This window comes from Apodemus sylvaticus, chromosome 21 (assembly GCF_947179515.1).
Source record: "Apodemus sylvaticus chromosome 21, mApoSyl1.1, whole genome shotgun sequence".
Classification (NCBI taxonomy): Eukaryota; Metazoa; Chordata; class Mammalia; order Rodentia; family Muridae; genus Apodemus; species Apodemus sylvaticus.
In genome coordinates this window covers 23,218,947-23,232,587 of record NC_067492.1, presented here as the reverse complement: position 1 = coordinate 23,232,587, position 13,641 = coordinate 23,218,947, and the positions used below count along the sequence as shown (strand labels likewise).

General features: G+C 44.8%; 1 protein-coding gene across 1 annotated transcript in view; it reads right to left on the bottom strand.

Moving 5' to 3' along the window:
* Smpd3 (sphingomyelin phosphodiesterase 3) overlaps positions 1–11,100 on the bottom strand; it is an 80,261-nt gene extending 69,161 nt beyond the window's left edge. The window contains exon 1 of the mRNA XM_052166130.1: positions 10,964–11,100. The gene's annotated coding sequence lies outside the window, so the exon portion shown is untranslated. The remainder of the gene's footprint in view (positions 1–10,963) is intronic.
* Positions 11,101–13,641: the final 2,541 nt, after the last annotated feature.

Below are 13,641 nucleotides of genomic sequence, written 5' to 3'. Positions count from 1 at the left end.
AGGTGAAGAGTTTAGAGTCAGCCTTAGTTATGTAACAAGTCAGCTGAAGCTACATGGGACCCTATTCTCAAAAGAAGAAAAAAAGGGGGAGGGGAGGAAAGAAAGAGGCCATGTGAATTCTTTGGTAACTGAAGAGCACTAGTAGGAATCTTAGCTGTATCTGCTTCTACCATCCACATGTTCTGGCCTTGGATTCACTCATGCACTCAACACTGCCGCAAAATGAGAGCGTCTAGTGGGTGCTCCAAGCTGGCGGCTTTGTGTGTTAGGTTCCTTTGCCGAGGAATAGGTTTGGTTCTTCAGTAACTACTTTTCCTGTTGCTGTGACAAAGTTCCCAACAAGAAACAACTTAAGAAAAGAAAAGGGGTCTGCAAGATGGTTCACTGGGTAGAGACTCCTGACAATGCAATTATAGTCTCCAGGCACCATAAAGTGGAGGAAGATCTCTCAAAACTCTCAAAAGTTGTCCTTTGATTTCCATTTGCCAGCTATAGCATGGATGGACGGACACACACACACACACATACACACACACACACATACACACACATACACACACCACCACCACCACCACACCACCACCACCACATTTTAAAATGTATTTAAAAGCATATTTTTATATATTAAAAACAATTAGGGAAGGGTTTATTTTGGCTCACAGTTGAAAGTATGAAAGTATGGTCTATGGTGTAGGAAGCCATGGCAGCAGGAGCTTAAGGTAGTTTGGTCACATGTATCTGTCAGGAGGTAAGAAGCAGAGAGAGAGCTGCTTAAGTCCAGCTTCCAGTTAAAAAGCTAGAGAGATGGCTTAGTGGTTAAGAGCACTGACTGTTCTTCCAAAGGTCCTGGGTTCAAATCCCAGCAATCACATGGTGGCTCACAACCATCAGTAATGAGATCTGATGCCCTCTTCTGGTGCTGAAGACTGCTACAATATATTTACATATAACAATAAATAAATCTTTAAAAAGAAGAAGGGGAGGAGGAGGAAGAGAAGAAGAAGAAGAAGAAGAAGAAGAAGAAGAAGAAGAAGAAGAAGAAGAAGAAGAAGAAGAAGAAGAAGAAAGAAAGAAAGAAAGAAGAAGCTGAGAGAAAGGAATGTAGTGCTCAGCTCATTTTCTCTATTTAGTTCAGGACCCTAGCCGATGGATGGTGCTTCCCATAGTTAAGAGGATATTAACCCAGCCCACGATTGGCATTCCTATTATTGTCCTCCTGATCACAACTTTTCTGTCCCCACTCCAGCCTTTCCCATTGCACTCACCCTCAATCACTAAACAAAAGACCTCTCTACAAACTAACCACAAAGAATCTCTCCATCCTTCAAACAGTTCTGGGTTCCTCTGACATCGAACAAGAGAGGCCATGATCACTGGTTAAAAGCAGGTTCTGCAGTGTGATGGTCTGGGTGGGGTCCTGGTTATGCCTCTTACTGACTGTATGACCTGGGGCAAGTTACTTAAAAATCCCTGAACATTGCTTTCCTCAGCTTAAAATACAGATATAATACCTGTTTTATACACAGTGCCTGAGCCACTGTAAGCCTTGATAAAGGAGGGATAGTATTATCCTAAGGCATTGTTTGTATGTTGCCATAATTGCCAGGACAGCACAGGGAAACTTTGTTTTATTGTACTAGATGAGAAAAATGAGGCAGGAAGGTTAAAACTCAGGTTGGGGTGAAAACTCAATTGGTAAAGGGCTTGCCTTGCAAACCTGGGACCTGAGTTATACCTCCTTGGACCCAAGATTTAAAAGGTGGGCATGGATCCCTAGAACTCACAGGCTAGTCAGTCTAGCCTACTAGGCAAGTACCAGGCTAATGTACCAAGCTATGTCAAAAGCCAAGATGGACAGCCTCTGAGGAAAAGTAGCTAAGGTTGTCCTTTGACCTTTGCACACACACACAGGCACATGCACACACACATACACATGCACACAGTTAAAACACACTTGCTCATTTGCATGAGGCCATATATTTGGTGATGAAAATTAGATTTAAGATGAAGTCTGTAATGGAATCCACATCTTTCTCACTGCTATAGCCAATCTTCATTAACGTAGCCTTGTGGTTACTTCAGTTTTTGTTCCTTGGTCTACTTTGTATGTGGGCCCTTCTCCTTCCCATTCAGAAAACATGCATTTTAAGACCTGGCTGTCCCCTAAATTTAGCATCAACAATTGGTCCCTGTAAGTCAGAGATCTTCCAACAGAACCGGGGGAGAGCTTGTCCCCAGGCTCTTCCCCCTGGATCAACCAATCACATGCTAGCCTGTGAAATCTGACATCCACAGACTTTCTGTGAGACCAGTTTGAAAACTTACTCTATAGCCCAATGTTCTCTATTAACATAATTTTCACATATATTCATTTCTTTCCTCCTTCCCTTCCCTAACACATCCCTTTATATGTCTTCCTTCCTTCCTTCCTTCCTCCTCCTTCCTTCCTTCCTTCCTTTCTTTGTTTCATTCTTTCTTCGTTTCTTTCTGGTTTTTATTTTTTAGATAGTTTTAAACTGGAGCCCAGGCTGGCCTGGACCTCATGGCCATCCTCATGTATCAGGTGCTGTGTTTACAGCTGTGGGTCACCACATCAGGATCACTTGATATTTATTTGATCCAGGTGAATTTTCAGAAGACTAAATGGTCAAGGACAATGACAGTGGTGAATAGAGATGTAGCTTGCTTCAGGGTGAAAGGAGCTAATTCTAGAGCTCTGGAATCAAGTTTTTTCCCTCTCTACTGCTTCTCCCTTCCTCCTCCTCCTCCTCCTCCTCCTCCTCCTCCTCCTCCTCCTCCTCCTCCTCCTTCTCTTCTTCTTCTTTTTTAAAGCAAAACCGCATGTTACATACTCCTAAACAACCATGGTGATCATGCCAGAATTTCAAAATAAGTGTAATGGAGAACAATGCCCATTTGCCACCCGCCTCATCATCTAAGAGAAAGACCTCATTGGACCAAAGAACATCAGATTGGGTAGTGTGTGTTCAGAGATACCAAGCGCCTATGTTTCAGTACACTTAATCTGGTGAGCCTGTCCTTCTCTCAGGCCCCTCAGAGACTGAGTAAGGATGGGGAATAAAGCAATGCAATTGTTAAAAAGGCTCTGGAGATTCTGAATAGAAGCCTCTCTAAGAACCAAGAGTTTGCCATTAAGAACAGCAGAAGTCCCACTCAGCAATAGATACCACTGTGGAGTGCCTTCTGTGCACCTGGGTTTTCATTTATATTGTCTAATTTTCTTCTCAGCACACTTCCAAGAGAGCTGCAACTATCTCCATTTTACAGAAGAGGAATCAAGATGCTTGCCAACGCCAAGAGCAAGGCAGACAGCAGTGATCTTGGGTGTATTTGATTCCTGTCCAGGAATTCCACCCCAGAGCACAAAGCTCTTATTCCCCCTGAGGAAACCTAGAGACCAAGAGAGTTAGAGTCATCTGGTACAGGCATCCTAATCATCCTCTTCCTCAACTCATTAACAGAAGTCAAGATACGTACATAATGTGGTTAGCTAATCTGTTTATTTACTGTGTGCCTATGGAAATGGCTTGAAAATTTTCCTCAGTATAATCAGCCACCAGCAAACAGGGACTAAACCTCAGCAACTCGTGAGTTAAACTTGCAAATGTTTTCAATCTTGTTCTAATGACCAATAAATCTTTGTTTGATCTATCTGAAAAATCCCCTGCTTGCTTTTTTTCCTGGTTTTTAATATTCTATATGTCCCCATTATCAACAACAGTTAATATTTACTTAATATTAACTGTAGACCAGAACTTACTGTTCTAAGTAATTTAATTCATAATCAAGGAGGCAGGCTGTTAGATCCTCATTTTATAAATGAGGATACAGAACCTTAAGGACACATAGCCTAAATGATATTCAGGATTCAAACTCAGCCCAATTGGTTATAGAAATTACTTTTCTAAATATCCATTTACAAGGAAAATTTCCCTCCCATAATTAGCATAGCACTAATCCAGTATAAATATAACACGGCAATAAATGTAAATAATACATACTTATATTCACATGCACACACACAATATATAGATAGATATAAATTTTCACAGTGCTGAGCACTGAACCCAGACTGAACTGTATATAACACTCAAATGTATAGTTACAATTTAAAAAAAAATTAGGGGGCTGGAAAGATGGCTTAGAGGTTTAGAGCACTGACTGCTCTTCTAGAGGTCCTGGCTTGAAAATTCCCAACAACCACATGGTGGCTCACAACTATCTGTAACGGGATCTGATGTCCTATTATGGTGTGTCTGAAGACAGCTACAGTGTACTCATATACATAAAATAAAATTTAGATTTAATTACTTTTAATTAATTAAAAACATTAATGTGTATTAATGTTTTGCCTGCATGCATGTATGGTTGGGTCCCCTGAAACTGGGTACAGGTAGCCATGAGCCACCATGTGGGTGCTGGGAATCAAACCTGAGTCCTCTGCAAAAGCAACAAGTGCTGAAGTGCTCTTAATTGTTGAGCTAGCTCTTCTAAAAGTTGCATTTGAAGAAGTAAAAAGAAGTCAAGTAGAATTAATTTTTATAGTATCTTTTATTTAATTCAATATATCAAAATATCAAAATATTCCAAACTGGTCACAACCCGTTCAGTAGCCAGCCAGTAACCATTCAATGGTTACCATTGAATGACACAGACAAAAGCAGTCATTTTTTGTTTTTTTTTTTCTATCTTTTTTTCCTGTTTCAACTTTAAATTTGGGTTTTGCTTTAGAAGTGGATCAAATAAGGCTATGCTGATGGAAATATGCCCTTTGGATAATTTGATGAACAGAGCAGTAGTTTAAGACCATGGAAAGAATATGCATTAGGTGTCAAGAAACATGTGTTTTAAGACCCATCTTTGCCACCAACCATGTATATGGTCAGAAAATCCTTCAAATACCTTTAGTTTCTGTCTTCACGATAAAGCAACAGCATTGTTTATAATACTTAAACTTACTTCCCATCTTTACCAAGTCCTGCTTATAACAACACTCTTTTGAGAAGTTCAGCATCTGCATCTACGCATATTTCTTTATGTCTGGACTTGTGCCAAGTTGGGAGTTGGGTTCTGTGAGCCCAGATATGTACCTAGTACATTGCAGGCAGGGAAATATTCATAGAGTGATTATATACCTAGTCTTCCTTTGAGGGAGCTTTGAGTTATTACCAGAATAATTATAATACTCTTAGGAATTAATTATATTTGTTTCCTTTTTTATATTGGATAAAAATCTTCATAGTATGTGATTTCTGGAGGATATGCCTGGGATTTAGAACTATTTCCTGATCCTGTTAGCAAAGAGGGTGGTGCTCAGTCCTAGGCATGGCTGCCCAGAGACCTCCACAAATGGCTTCTTATTACATGCTGTTCTGATGCTGGGGAGAACTAAGACTCTAAATAAGAAAACAATCAAATCTGTCTGTGGTCCTATGAATCAGAGCAGACCCAGATGGGAAGCCAAATCTGTGGCCTCCAAATGCCCCCAGGAACCACGTTTCATGCCAGAGCTTTGTAAATCCCCAGCATGTAGTGAAAGGAATCACTTTGAAGTGGGATGGAGACCTAGCTTGATAAAAAGCATTTTATTAGGAGAATGCGCCTGCTATTTCCAAGTGATATGCAATTCAAAGCCTAGGGAGAAAAGATAAATCTATTCCTTTTCCTCCACTTTAAACATCTAATACTACAGCTACTAAATGGAGAGTTCCTAGACACAAGGCCCTGGGTATGTAGAAAGATGGGGGCAGTTGAAACTGCCACCCTAAGAAAACCAGAGCATGTGGCAGTAAGTTCACCATTCCAAGCTGCCCATTTCCAGGAGTCTTGGAGCCACATATGAAGGCAGAACATTGGCTGTGATGGTGTGAGAACAGGAACATGGTGTTTCCCCAAGACTGGCTGAGCAAGGTCCACAACAGTGAGAAGTTTTATGTAGGTGTTAAGAACTTTGATGTGAAAATCTGAGACTGGGAATAGATGAAAGGAGTCTCCTAACAATATCCCTGTTTTGTCAGTTCCAAATGTACTTGGTGTTTAAAAAAAATAAAAAATAAAAAACCCAGCAAATGTGCTCTTTTTCCATCCTTCCTTTCTTAAAAAAAAATCCACTTTATTGCTTACCAGACTTAAATTCCTGTGAAAAATTTCCATTCTAGAAAGAAAACCTTGTGTTATGACATTGTCTTCTTTGGTAACCAGGTTCAAGCAACAAACCTCACCAGAATAAGACAAAGAACGGCCATACACTTGCTGAACTGGGAAGCACTCTGTGGCTTGGGTTTGAGTGCTAGTTAATACCTAACTTCATTCCTCCTAATTTAGGTATATCTTTACATAGTATAGTCTAATACTTCAATTTTTGCTTCTGCAGTAGGAAAAAGGATAGATTGGGAGTTTAATAGAACCGATGGAACCTAAACTCTGCCCCTTCTGTGACTCAGGTAAGCCCCTTTGCTCTTAAAGCTTTGTTCATCTTGAAAGTGGGAATAACACCAGCACCTACCTCACAGGACTGTCGGGATTAAATGCACTCTTGCATGCAGACAGCCTGATTTAGAAAATTTATTATTAGCGTGTAATTCTTTAAATAGGGATTGCTGATGGGCTTATTCAAAACCATGCAACGAAAATGTCTACATGTCTGTTTTCTCCCATTCTCTCCTGTGATCAACATCAGGGAAATCCTCAAAGATGCTGTGGCTCTCCGCTCTGTTCTATTCTTGACTTTTTGCAGCTTGCAGGCAGAGGCCTGTTTTCCAGAACCTTGGATAGATCCAAGCCTTCCCAGCTCCTCCAGTCTGCTATTCAGGAGCTGCTAGTTAGAGAAGGAGCGACCCCAGCGCAGCACAATCATTTTCAGAGAGGCTGTGTTAAAGCAGAGACACTCCCAACGAATGCCGCCACACACATGCACTCCGACACTGTCATTCATGCTCAGTCCTTCGAAGTGGCCTGCCTGCCCTCCTGCATGTTTTTAAGGCTCCTCTTCTCAGCCAAGCCATAACTCTCCCCATAAGATTTTCAAACTTAGAGTCCTTTCCTTCTTTCCTATGAGCTTCAAGAATTTTTTTGAGCCCCCAAAGAACAAAAAAATACCACCCACATCTCTCTGTTACCTGCAGATATTTAAGTTCTTGTACAAGGGTTAAATATGCTTCTTTTGTTTGTTTGTTTTGTTTTCATTTTGTTTTGTTGTGTAGCTCTGGCTGTCCTGGAACTCGCTCTGTAGACCAAGCTGGCCTCAAAAATCAGAGATCTACCTGCTTCTTTGTCCCAGGTACTGGAATTAAAGGCATGGGCCACCATTGCCCAGCTGGGTTAAACATTCTTGATTAACTTCAAGTAAAAACAATAATTCATGAGAATGAGGAAATGTTTTATAAGACAAAGATTCAGGTATGAATGAAAAGAAACATAAAATAATGTTATCACCTTGGGGGATGCTAAACCCTCTTCTCTGATAGGGATAATCAGGTGGTTCAATTTATGAGGTGATTTAGTTTTTCATTCGCCAATGCAGAACATAACACACTATATGCAGTCACCTTCTGAACAGGCGAGGAAGAAATTAAGTCCTATTTTTACTTTATGATACTGAGTCACATAGTTCAATGCAAATCACATGGATGCCAAAGTAAGAACAATGCCAGGTATTTAAATACCTCCTTTCCTCTGAGGAGCTCTAGCAATTTTGTGACAGTGTGAAATCCTTTCAGAGTGACTCCAGAAGAGACACATGTCTCCAGGTGGGCATTCAGGACTGATCCTGTCTCATCCATCTCCTCAGCTCCAGTGCTCAGAGACCCTTTGTGTTTAGCAACTCCGGATGCTTGAAGTTTCTAAGCCACAATGTCAGGGAGGAAAATAAGGCTTGAAAGGTCCTGAAAATGTTACTGATTGCTTTAATAACAAGAAGAGAAAGATAAAAAGTGGAATATGAGAGGAAGGAAGAGTGAAGAAGGTGAGGGAGAGAGCCCAGAAAGGTGGCAGAACTTCCCTGAACTTGATCATTGCTTTCTATGCATTATCCTAATAAATGCTTTTGATGCCCTTTCTTTTTGTTTTTGGTTTTTTTGTTTTTTTTCGAGACAGGGTTTCTCTGTGTAGCCCTGGCTGTCCTGGAACTCACTCTGTAGACCAGGCTGGCCTCGAACTCAGAAATGCACCTGCCTCTGCCTCCCGGAGTGCTGGGATTACAGGCATGTGCCACCACTGCCCGGCTTTTGATGCCCCTTCTTAACTGCAGGCTTCAGACCCACTTTTCCATGTGGCTGAAGACAGCAGCAGTTTTACTTCTTGATGTCGTTTGAAAGAACCATACATAAGAGCGGAAAGTGCTTACTTAATCCAGGTCCCGTTTTCCATCGTCAACACTATGAGACAAACAATGAAGCACCAAACAGGGGCGTCTACTCCAAAGGTAGATAGGAAATTAGCTCCAACAGAAAGGTGTGTGGTTTAACACTGTCCACACCAACTCGGAGCCTCTCTTCACTACACTACAGGGGAGTAGTGGTTGTCAAATTGTGCTTTGGCTTGACTTCCTTCCAGCAGAGGTCACTGTGGATGCTGGCAGTGGACACTTAAGGGAAAAGGACCAGGTAGACTTGGCTGACTGGTGTTCCCACTGCCTGTTTTTTTTGCAGTTCGTAATCAATCCCCTTAATTTATGTGAAGGGGATTATCTTGAAGCTACCTAAAAAAAAACTTTAGCATAAAAGTGATGGTGGTAGTGAAACTTGGGTCAGTTGCTGAGACTGATAAGGCTGAGAGGGCTGTGTTCATCTTCTAGGAATATTAAGTTCAGGCTGACGCCTAACTTGTGGCAATCCTCCTGCCTCTGTCTTCGGGTTCTGGGATTGCAGACATGCCTGGCCTGTATCTGGTGTTTCTGAGTCTCTATTTGTGACTGATTACTTGTAATAATGGCCCTATAGCTCTATAGCCCTTCCAGTCTCTATTGACAGGCCTCCCAAATCTTCCTTGGCAGCCAGTGGTTGAGATAAGGTAGATTTTGGTCATTCGGCCAGTCCCCTACAGCATGATAAGGTGCTCCAGGGAATGAGGACTGATGAAGATGCCAGGGTCAGATCTGGGTACCCAACGGGCTGAAGAGGGTGCCATATTCTTGGGAAGTTCCACTGACTGGAATATAGCCAGTCCTTCAGGTTAGACCCGAGGCAGTTTAAAGCTGCCTTCAACCTGAAGGCACCCATTTGGACCTTAGGTCAGCAACTGTGACTTGAGAGTTAAAAGGGTAACTGTCTCGCTACCTTCTATATCCAAGCTTAGTTCCTCTTCCTCCTCCTCCTTTCCACCCCTCCCCCAGCCGTATGCATAGGCTCACCACAGCAAGGCACACGCGTGAATACTGGAGCATGGACAGACACATTCATCCAGTCACATTTTCACTCACAGTCTGACCATTATCAATAAAATCACATCTAGCCACAAAACCGAATTTGTCCTAATATAGCTGATAGGGCATGAGGTTGAATGGGTTTAGTCAGCATGCCTCTTCAGATCCCCTAAACTGCAAGTAGAGTCCTTGGTCATCCCTGTCCTCGTGGTCACAAGTCCTGCCTCTAGTAACCATCGATCACATCGCATTCTTGGGGCAGGACTGGCAGTGGGGTTGGAGGGTGGAGATAGGGAAGAGTATATGGCACAGGACCCAGCACAGCACAACCACCTCCTCCCTCGGGATTTTCCATCCCGGATCGCGCGGGCCCGCGAGGAGCGAGCGCGCTTTGTCTCTCTCTTTCCTCTCTTAGCACGTTTCCGTGGAAGCTACCCGTGCCGCGCCCGAAGCCCCCCTTCTTCAGCCGCGCCCCTCGCGCAGTCCAGCCCTGCACGCCTGCCAGTGCCGCGACCGCCGCTTTGTCCTCCCGTGGATGCCTGGGCAGAGCGCGAAAGCCAGGCACCTGAGAGCAGCCGCTGCACGCCGGGTACCAGATCCCGGCGTCCAGATCTGGAGCGCGCTCAGCATGCAACGGAGCATCCCTCCAGGATCCGCGAACGCGGAGGATGTCGGCTGGTTGCTGGAGAGGGAAACCACTAGGTCCTTTCCCTCAGGTGCCCATCTAGACTCTTAGCCGCGGTGCTGGAGCTCTAATTCCCGGGGTGTGGCGGGGCAGGAGAGATGATCTCCACTCTGTACTGCCTGGGACCTGGATCTAGGTGGAAAGGGCCTGGGAAATAAGACCCAGGTAGGGAGGGGTACCTCAGACTCTCACTTCTACCCACCTCCCACACCTAGGCTATTCAGACCTTAGGTGCGGCTCCATCACAGAAGACCCGAGCATCCATCAGTGCTTGGAGCAGGGTGGGGAGGAGTCCTTCAACCCCTCACTTTCTCCATTCCTCAAAAACAAATATCCCACAAAGAACCCAACTGTGAGCAAGCGGGAAGGGGAGAACCGGGGTTCATCTGTTTCCTAAGATGCAAAGGAAGAGGGCAAAGGGAAGGGTCTCCCTAACAACTCGAAACCTAGGAGGGTCTAAGAGGAGGGGAGGAGTCTCATCAGTCACATCCCAATCCCGGTTTGCAACCTCTGGGGTGTTGTAAGGAAGATGTTGTAAGGAAGGGTCCCTCGATCTCCAACCCTCTCATCCCAGAACAGTCCCTCCATCCTCAACAACCCAAGCAGCCTCGACTTTAGGCGCAGGGAAAGGGAGACTCCAAGCCTTTTCCATGCTCTCTTAGGAGAGATCGGAGAGGGTCTTCCAGCCCTCGCCCCTTACACTCAAGAAGCTCTTTCACCAAACGACAAAACCCAGCCCAGGTTGCTCCGACCTCAGGCACTGGGCCACGAAGAGGCCCGCAGTCAGTCCTCAAGCTCCACGGACAGATGGTGATAAGTGCGGCGAGGACACGTCCCATCAACTCCCCAGGCCCCCCTCTCCTCAATAAAACAAAAGCGAGTCCTACAGCACCCACCTCAGACGGCGCTCAGGAGGGCGCTCGGCGCGGGGCAGCGCACGCGGCGCCTCCCAGCTCCTTGCGACCGGGGCTTCCCAGAGGCAGCTCTCGCGGCGGCGGTGGTTGCAGCGGCCGCGGCTCTGGCATCCGGAGCCTCCCTCGGACTCAGCACCTGGAGCGGCGAACAGCTCCGCGCCTCATTCCGCTGACCCCGCCTCCCGCGAGCTGCTCTAGCCAATGGAGACGCAGGATACGCCCAGGCGGTTGCCCATTGGGAGGTTCCCGTCCCTCGTTGGGACCTCGTCCCCAGAGACCGCCCGAGTGTTTGCTCTGCCTTCTGGAAAATGTAGTCTCTTAGGGCTGTGGAGTGGGCTCGTGCCGTGTGCTGGTATGCAAATGGACTACATTTCCCAGAGTGCATTGAGGAGCCCTAGGCGCGGAGGAGGGTGGGAGGACTGTTTCCATAGCAAACACGGCCCCTTGGGGGATGGGGGGGTGGGGAAGTGGGGCAGGCCCTGAGACCCTGGCAAGATCACACGTGATCTGCGGTCAGCGTCCTGGAAGACGGATTCGGTTATCTTTTTCTCCCTGTTTCTGCTGGAGGACCCTGGGCCTCAGTTTCCCTGTCTAGGGAGAAAGGTAACGAAACGGCCACTCGGTGGAGCCAATCGAGAACGAGCCGCTTTGATTCTTGCCCACCAGAGAGAAAGGAGGATACAGGAGGAGACCTTCACACCTCAATCTGAACTTTTATATTTTGCCTTAATCCTGACACTGAAGGTTTTTTACTTTGGACCATATTCCTTGAGCCTTCAGTACTTTTTGGTAGAGTGAGCTGCTTCTGCTTAAAACCCTTCACAGGCTTCCTCAGGCCTCTGGGATCAAATCCACTTTTCACAGCAAAGCTGAAAAGTCCCTTGAGAATTGGACTCCACTCTATTTTGCATCGTTCTGAACTTTGGAAACTGGCAAGCCTTGAGTACCCATTTTCTCTCGTCCTCTGATCCCTCCATCTTGCCTTCCTCCAACTCCTCAACTTCTTAAAGCCCCAGCTAAATATTGCCCTGGAGTGTGACGACTTCCTTGATGTTCTGCTGAGTGCTGCACATGTCTTTCTGTGTTTATCAGCCTCTACTTCCCCTATTTTATTTGCATGTTTACACACCCATCTTCCTCATGAAACTGTAAACTCATAGAGCAGAGGCAAGTCCTGTATTATTCATATTTACAGTTCCGTGTCTACAACATCTGACATACAGGAGGCACTCAACAAATGCTGAGATTTACCTATAGATACTTACTGAAAATGAACAGCAGTTTATCTGATTTCAGCATACAAAAATTTCAGTATTCAAAAATCTTTATTTTCTAAGGTGTTTCCCACTCCTCGAGATGTTCACTAGAAGGATGCTACTGGTTGGGAAAAAAAATGTTTAAATGCCATTCATACTTTTAGGATTGATTGGGATTTTGCCTGAATGTCCTGAGGGCCTTTCTACTCCTGTGGTTCTAGAGAAATATATTTGTGCCTGCTATTCCTGTCAGTTCTCCCACTAAATGTCATCAGTCCTTCATGTTCCTCTATTTTAGCTGTTGGCCCTGCTTTCTGTGTCTAAATGCCTACCTCCCACTCCCTTTCTGGGAAGATCTCTCACCTGTCAGTCATGAAATACGATGCTGGCTGTTCTTTAAACCCTCTGCTCAGCATCATAGTATTCCACGGTGATTCCCTGCCTTGCTAGGTAGCATTCTTTCCCTCTTGAATTCCCAGTAAAGATTCTGATAATGGTTAGATGTCTCACTAATTCCATCCATTATTTCGTTTGTCATCATCCTAGAGTTTAGGGTGTATGAAAACAAAACCATTCTGGAAAGAATGTCTTAATACACATAGCTAATTCACAGTGGGAAAGGAAGTACCTGGGAAGACTGCTACTCCGCACAGAGCCTGAAAGAAAGGAAGCCTGCTATCCCTGTACAGAACAAAGACTAGGGCAGAGGAATGAATAAAATGTTAGTTCTTCCCTCACAGGACTTCTAATAAGCCTCGCAGAGGGGCTTTGATCTTGGCTAAATCATGAAGGAGGGCCCCTGGAGCTGACTTAATAGGCGCAGCGTTACTACTAACAATGAGAAAACTGTAAGGAGCAGAGGGAAATGGGATGTGTTGAAGCTCAGTATCTTGAGTCTGTGGATACAGTGGGAGCAAAGGCTGCTGGGAGGGAGAGACTATGCCCCATAGTGGACGTCAGCAGAAGCAGAAGGCTATCGAAGAAGCTCAGCTGGAGCCTGAGGTGAAACCCTTGGAGGTCAGTTGAGCCCTTGCAAAGTAGTGCTAGGGCAGGAAATTAGATTAACGACAGAGCACCTACCTATCACATATGAGGCCTTTTGTCTAATTCCTAATATTGCCCCTCCCCCAAAAGTTATGCTAATATTCAGGAAATGGTACCAAATAGGAAAAAGTTAAGGTTCCTGGATTCTCCCAGAACCCCTGTGGGTGCTTACATAAAATCTTCTAGACTCGGGAAGCCAGGTCCTAATCCTGATTTTGTCTTTGATTAAATATGTGACCCTGGGCTGGACCTGTTTCTTCAGCTATAAAATGCTGTTTACTGGCATTCAGAAGAAGCTAATAAGGGTGCAGGTGGGAAAATTCAAATCCATTTACTGGCTGGATGACCTTATAGAAACTA